The sequence below is a fragment of the Bidens hawaiensis genome, unplaced genomic scaffold (genome assembly GCF_021521415.1).
Source record: "Bidens hawaiensis isolate Kalapana, Puna unplaced genomic scaffold, B.hawaiensis_p1.1 tig00017952_1, whole genome shotgun sequence".
Taxonomy (NCBI): domain Eukaryota; kingdom Viridiplantae; phylum Streptophyta; class Magnoliopsida; order Asterales; family Asteraceae; genus Bidens; species Bidens hawaiensis.
Window position 1 is genome coordinate 318,525 of NW_027492711.1, and position 8,215 is coordinate 326,739.

At 42.0% G+C, this 8,215-nt stretch overlaps 1 pseudogene; it reads left to right on the forward strand.

The window, feature by feature from the left end:
• The first annotated feature begins 711 nt into the window (after positions 1-711).
• On the forward strand, positions 712-7,132 carry LOC143555081 (putative fasciclin-like arabinogalactan protein 20; annotated as a pseudogene).
• Positions 7,133-8,215: the final 1,083 nt, after the last annotated feature.

Sequence of the window (8,215 nt, forward strand, 5' to 3'; positions counted from 1 at the left end):
GTTAGAAGCCCAATATGGCAATATTCAAAGCCCAAAAACCCGACAAAAAGCTATAATAAATCAGAAACCTAATAATATATCGTTCTAATTTTACGGTCAATTTACTCATGAAATCACCACTTAAAATATATAACGCATACACATACACATACACGTAAGCCTCTAATGTCTGTGTGTAATGATGTGATATAAACTAGGGGCACAATCGAGCCGAGCCGTTCGTAAGATACTCGGGATCGAATCGATAAAAAGCTCGAAACCAGTTGGATCTTTTCCGAGCCTGAGCTTGAGCATTGTATTGGAAGGTTGTTTAGGCTCGTAGATCTTTAGCGAGCCTTTTGTATTTTTAAGTTTTACCTCTTTTAAGCATCAATGTATTAAGATCATACCGCTTAGCCAAGGTTTTGCTCATTTAATATACTACAGTACACTAACCGAGTTTGGGCCTGTAACATAACAATCATTAAAAACATATATAAATTAAATATTAAAAAAAATATACGAATTAAGCCCGAGTAAATAAAACAACTCCTGTAAATCAACACAAGGTGAACTCAAACCTGGCTGGCTCATTTACACACCCAAACTATTCATATATTGGTTATTTAATATTTAAAGTGGGCCCATAATGGGCAGTGTAACAGATTTTCCCGCTAAAAACATTTTAACATGCATTTTGAGTGACATCAACCCGTCGTCTACAACAACCTACCACCATCAATACTCTTCAATGGCTGTCAAACCGTTGCTGATATTCACGGTGGCTCTCCTACCAATACTAATACTAACTATCCTTCCCTTCACCACCGCGCTCCCACCGGAAACCATCGCCAACGCCGCCGACACTCTCTCCAACTCCGGCTACGTCGCCATGTCCTTAACCCTAAACCTCGTCTCCACCTCCTTACTCTCCCAAAGCCAAACCACCACCGCCACAATATTCACTCCACCTGACTCCGTCTTCACCAACTCCGGCCAGCCTCCACTCTCTCTCCTCCAACTCCACATCCCACGCTGTCCATCGGTAACGACCTAACTGTCACCACCACGTCATCGGACTCCGATCAGGTTTCGATAAACAATGTCAACGTTATTGGATCGCCGATTTTCGACGACGGATTGCTGATTGTTTACGGAATCGAGACCTTCTTCGATCCGGATCTAGAAGTGTCCAACGGCACCGTACAAATCGATCGTTCCGACAGTTGCGATGCGTCGTACGGAGGCGATACAAACTTCTCGTTTCATAACGCAGGTATTGAAAACTTCTTTGATTCCGAACTTTTAATTAGCCTCCAGCGATTCCATACAAATCGATAGTTTCAATGATTGCGAGGTGCAAACGAGCCTAGCTGCTTCTGTTAGCCCGATAATATCTCATATTATCGGCATGTATATCTTGTATATTTAAATGATATAGTTTGTTAGGATTTGACTTATTCTCATTAGTTAGTTACCGTATTTATCTTCTTTACGTGTATTATATATATGGTTGTAATCTTCATTATGAAGGCAAGGAATTATATTCACTTACATGGTATCATCCTTCTGGCCTTGATCTCGATCTCGCCATTACAATCCATCCTTCACCTTCTTCATTTCTATCATCACCATGGCTGATAAAGCCGAACCCAAAACCCTTCACCCCGTTTATACCGTAACCAACATACAACACAAGGTCCGCGTCCTCGACGGTGTTGAAGTTTCTTATCCTACGTGGGTGAAGCTCTTCACCCTCCATGCCACCGGCTATGATGTCCTTTCCCACATTGACGGCTCGCCGTCACCCGCCAAAACCTCACCAGAATATCCGTCATGGATAAAGATTGATGCTGTCGTATTACAATGGATATACGGCACCCTCAGTAATGATCTCTTGATTCATGTTTTGGAGAATGAATCCACCGCTCATGAAGCATGGGTTCGGGTACAAAACCTGTTTCTAAACAACAAGGCATCACGGGCCGCCACCTTACAGTTGGAACTTAACAATCTCACCTTAGCATCCATGCCTACTTTGGAGGCTTACTGTCAACGTGTCCGGGATCTCTCGGATCAGCTTACTGCTGTTGATTGTCCCATTAATAACACCCAAAGAATTCTTCATTTGATTAAGGGACTTCCCCGCTGAGTATGATACCGCGGCTGCCCTCCTTAACCACAGTCTTCCATCTTGGGAAAATGCATGTAATCAACTTGACTCGGAGGCTAAACGCATTGCGGCTCGTGACTCTCTCACACCGACCCCTGTGGTTGCTGCTGCCATCAGTTCTCCACAAGAAAACACCCGCCACCAGCAGCCTTCTCAAAACCGGGACACTTCTTATCAACCCCGTCGTTCCTACAATCGGGATTCGCAGCCTCGTCGGGATTCCAATAGGTCGGGTTGCAACAATCAGAGGGGGTCCGGCCAGTCTTCAAACCGGGCTTATCCATAGCCGCCATATGCTCCATTTTGGCCTCCACCCGGTTATCCACCTTACTGGGCCCCGCCACCTTGTCCGTATCCCACACAAGCTTGGGCTCCTCCCTATGATAACAGACCCAATTCAAGGTCCTCCAACAGCCCAAGTTCCTCAAGGCAGCCGCCGGCCCAGGCCAATATAACCGAGACAAACCCACTCGAGCCCACTCAGTTGGCTGCAGCTGTCCATGCGTTGTCCATGGACTCGGGAAATGATCCGTGGCATTTAGATTCAGGTGCGTCTTCTCACGTGACGTTTGATCACGGAAAACTTAATACTTTTTCCCCGTATTCGCCAATATCGTCAATATTTGTTGGTAATGGTAATAGCATTCCAGTTTTGGGTTCGGGTTCCACCTCTATAAGCACACCCTCTAAACCGTTACACCTTAAATCGGTTCTCTATAATCCTAACTTTATTAAAAATCTTATTTCTGTTCGTAAGTTCAATGTTGATAATTGGACTTCAATTGAATTTGACCCTTTTGGTTTTCCTGTGAAGGATTTCAAGGATGACACGATCCTGAGTCGTCACAACAGCACCAGTGAACTTTATCCGCTCACTCCACCTGCTTCCGCAACCGTCTGTTTTGCTTCGACTAAAGACTCTCCTTTTTGGCATGATCGGCTTGGACACCCGGGTCAACCCGTCATGGAATTTCTTAGTTTTAAGCATTTTATTTCTAGTACTAAAATAAAGACTCTACCTGTTTGTGAGTCATGTCAATTGTCTAAACACAAACGTTTGCCTTTTTCGGATTCTACTACTCGTACTTTGTTACCTTTTTCTATATTGCATTGTGATTTATGGACTTCTCCAATTTTGAGTCATGCGGGTTATAAGTACTATATGGTTTTAACGGATGATTACACACAATATACATGGGCATACCCGTTAAAATTTAAATCCGAAACATTCACAAAATTCACCCATTTTCACAATTTTGTCAAAACACAATTCAATCTACCAATTAAATCTTTCCAATGTGACATGGGAGGTGAATATGACAACATCAATTTTAAAAACTTTACAACCCAACACGGTATTCAAATCCGTTTCTCTTGCCCCCATACATCTCAACAAAATGGTAAATCCGAGCGCATGATCCGTCGCCTTAACGAAATCATGTTTGCTCTCCTCACTCATGCGCGCCTCCCATCCAAGTTTTGGGTTGAAGCTTTACACACGGCTTCATACCTCCACAACATCCTACCCACCAAACTTCACCACAACCAAACACCTACCGCCCTTCTATACCTTCGTCAACCCTCCTAGGACCATCTCCGAGTATTTGGTTGTTTATGTTATCCTAACCTTTCTGCCACTCGTCCTCACAGACTTGCGCTTCATTCCACTCCATGTGTCTTTCTCGGTTATCTGGCTAACTATCGCGGGTATCGATGTCTCGATATCTCCACCGGTAAAACCATTTTCTCGCGACATGTAATCTTTGACGAAACCAAATTCCCATTTGCCTCTAAACCTCCACCCACACATTCCTTTCTTGATCCCTCACCATTAATATTTACACAACCCACTACTTCAACCACTACCACTTCTGCCTACCCCATCCACCAAACACCCTCATCTCCTACTACCCCAACTCACGACCCAACTCCACCCATACCTGGCCCATCCAACACTACTAGCCCACTACCACCCCACTCACCCCTCGGCCCAATACCATCCCACATGTCCAGACCACCCAACCAAAACCAACCGACCTCATCTACTGTGGAACCTCACATCAACATTCCAACACCCCCAGCTCCTATACCAATCCACCCCATGCAAACCCGGTCACAATCCGGCATCTTTAAACCTCGACAAGCCATGTGCCTTAACACCATCACGTCTCCGTCTATTTCTCCATTACCAAAATCTCATCTCACCGCTCTCTCGGACCCAAACTGGAAACAAGCCATGAAAAACGAATATGAAGCTCTATTGGAAAATAATACGTGGGACTTAGTACCGCGTCCGACTGACGCACCTATCATTCGGTGTGTGTGGCTTTTCAAGCACAAATTTCATGCCGATGGCACATTAGAACGCCATAAAGCTAGACTTGTCGTTAATGGTAAAAGTCAAACCGTGGGCGTAGATTGTGACGAGACCTTTAGTCCGGTGGTAAAACCAACAACAATTCGCGCCGTGTTAAGTCTTGCAATTTCTAAAGGGTGGTCCATTAATCAACTTGATGTTAAAAATGCATTTTGCACGGTCATCTTAAAGAAACGGTTTATATGTTCCAGCCTCCAGGGTTTTCTTCTCCATCACATCCGAAACATGTCTGTAAGCTAAACCGATCCCTCTATGGCCTTAAACAAGCACCACGTGCTTGGTATCAACGTTTTGCAGGTTACGTGTCTCGGTGTGGATTCAAAAGTAGTGCATGCGATACATCTTTATTTGTGTACAAGAAAGGTGATCAAATGGCCTACTTGCTCTTATATGTTGATGACATCATTCTCACGGCTTCAAGCACTTCATTGTTGGACAGCATCATCAAGTCCCTTTCAACCGAATTCAACATGACTGATCTCGGCTCGTTACACCATTTTCTTGGCATAGCAGTTCAGCAACAAAAGAATGGCATGTTTTTATCTCAATCCAAATATGCAACGGACATCCTTTCGCGAGCTGAAATGTCAAATTGCAAACCAGCTAGTACACCTGTTGAGACCGGTTCTAAGTTAAGTGCAACAGCGGGTGCCCCGTTTTCAGATAGTTCCCTATACAGAAGTTTGGATGGCTCTTTGCAATACATTACCATCACCCGCCCAGACATCTCGTATGCGGTTCAGCAAATATGTCTATTCATGCATGCCCCACGGGAACCGCACTTTCAACTGCTGAAACGGATCTTACGTTACATCAAAGGCACTTTGTCACATGGTCTTCTCATAGCACCCTCCTCTTCCACCACATTAACTGCATATTCTGATGCAGATTGGGGCGGGTGTCCCGACACTCGCTGGTTGACCTCTGGATACTGCGTTTTTATGGGAGGCAACCTTGTTTCTTGGTCTTCGAAACGTCAACCTACCATCTCTCGGTCTAGTGCCGAGGCAGAGTATAGGGGAGTTGCTAACGCTGTATCCGAACTGAGTTGGATCCGTAATCTCCTTCTCGAGCTCCATGTACCGGATGCTTCCATTGTCTATTGTGATAACATCTCTGTAGTTTATCTTGCCGAAAATCCAGTACAACATCAACGCACAAAACACATAGAACTGGATATCCATTTTGTTCGAGAGAAAGTCCGTCTTGGCACAATCAAAGTTCTTCATGTTCCGGCCGACTGTCAGTACGCGGACATTTTCACCAAGGCATTACCAAAGCATCTATTTCAACGATTTCGATCCAGTTTATGCCTCCGCTCAACTACGGCTTCAACTGCGGGGGACTGTTAGCCCGATAATATATCATATTATCGGCATGTATATCTTGTATATTTAAATGATATAGTTTGTTAGGATTTGACTTATTCTCATTAGTTAGTTACCGTATTTATCTTCTTTACGTGTATTATATATATGGTTGTAATCTTCATTATGAAGGCAAGGAATTATATTCACTTACACTTACGAGCTACTCGAGCCCGGATTAATAGAAGGCTTGAAACGAGCCGAGCTTTAAAATAGCTCGTTTAGCGTTAACAAGCCTTAATTATGTATATATTTTATGTATTTTGAACTTCTATGTATTATTTTCCACTCCACAGTCGAGTTTGAACCGAGTTTTGGCTCGTTATAGATACTACGTACGCGAGCTAGAGCCGAGCCTAGGCTCGATTAAAGTTTTTTTTTCTCAAAATAAATAAAAATAATTAAAAGCGTATATATATATTATTTATTTCGATGAATCGTACCACTCGAGACACAAATGAGCCAAGCTGCTCGCGAGATACTTGAGCTTGGATCAGTTAGAAGCTCATTTAGTTATCGATCCCAAGCTCGAGATTTGTATGAGAAGTTTGTTTAGGCTCGACAAGTGTTAACGAGCCTTATGCATTTTTATATATGTTTCATATTTGTATTAATTTCCACTGCTTGGCCGAACCTGAGCCTAGCTTTGAATCGTTTAAAGTTTTTTCTCTTAATTAAAAACATATAGAAGTTAATTAATAAATAATAAACTTGAAAAATCTAATCACAAAAAGATGGAAATTCGCAGAAATCATGGAGGTGATACAAATTTCTCGTTTCATAATGCAGGTAACGTGCTGATCTCTCGAGGATACTCTGTAATCGCTTCGTTTCTAAACCTGCAACTGCCAGGGCTAGTAAGTGGACCTAGTTTGACGGTTTTCGCTCCCGTTGATGACGTCATGGTGGATTATTCAGACCGATTTCCTGATTATCCGTCTCTGTTTCTACGGCACGTGTTACCGTGTAAATTGTCATGGAGAGAGCTGGATAATATTGAGAACGGAACGGAACTGAGTACGTACTTGAAGGGATTTAGAATCAGAGTTATGAGATCCGGTGTTACGTTCATGGTTCCGATACAGTGATTGGCTTGTGATTCATGGTGTTTCTGAGGCCCTTTCTGTTCCGGATCAACCAGATGATGATGACGTGGGTGATGGTGAATTTTCTGATGTTATTCCGTCCGGTAATGATACGAAGGTGATGAGTACGTGTTCATCCTGCTTCAAGTAGCAATGAATTTTAGGTCATACAGGTGAGAGATCCTGCAACCGATCTGAAGCTAAGCTGTAATGTAAGATAATTAGACTTACAGTTTATCTTCGTTTCTTTTATTTTTTTGTTATGAAATGGAACTTTGTGGACTAATTTGATTCAGATAATTAGTTGCAAACTCGGTTAAATCTAGAGCTACAAACATGCCAAGTAGCTTGCGAGCTACTTGAGCTCGGATCGACAAAAAGTTTGAAACGAGACGAGCTTTTTCGAGCTCGAGCCTCAAATAAAGTTTGTTTAGTTATCAGGCTCGAGCTCGAGCCTAATGAGCCTTCTGTATTTTTAAGTTTTACCTCTTTTGAATTTCTGAAAGTTAATTTTACATTGCATAGTCGTCTCGAGCCGAGCTTGGGCTCATTTAAGAGTTTTCTCAAAATATGTAAAACTAATTAAATACATGTATACATTAATTAATAAATAATAAACCATTGAGTCTGAGACGAGCCCGAGCATGAAAAACAACTCATGAGCCGAACTCGAGCTCTAGAAAAAGATTCAAGCCGAACTTGAGCTCTCGTAAGTCAAAATGAGCCCAACTCGACTCGTGTACAGTTTACACTCCTAGATAAATCTGCCCAAATCGGAATTTTTTTGTTTATATAATATTTTTAAGGCAATCGCCCGTGGTTTTCTCAATGATTTTATTATGTTTACGTTTAATTGTTAATACTTGAAGTATTTATGTGCAATTTTTCAAAATTATATATGTATGATTTTGAAAAAGTACATATAAAAACTCTAATCTGATTAAGCTCAATTATTTCTTATTAATCACTAGTTTATACCCCACCACTCAACAAAACTGGTTTGAAGAACATAGTTGTGGCTATGCATCTATATGTATTTATTTGTATGGAACCAAGTATAAGGTCCTGCCTGCAGCTCCATGAAGTTAATTGCTAGTTTTTTCAAGACTCTTGTGTTTAATATTTTTAACCAGTAACATCTAGAATATTTCAAGTAAAACTGTAACGTCAACTGTCTCTAAAGTTCTTAACCTCTTGAAATTTTTTCATAATTCATAGCATTCGAGTACGTTCT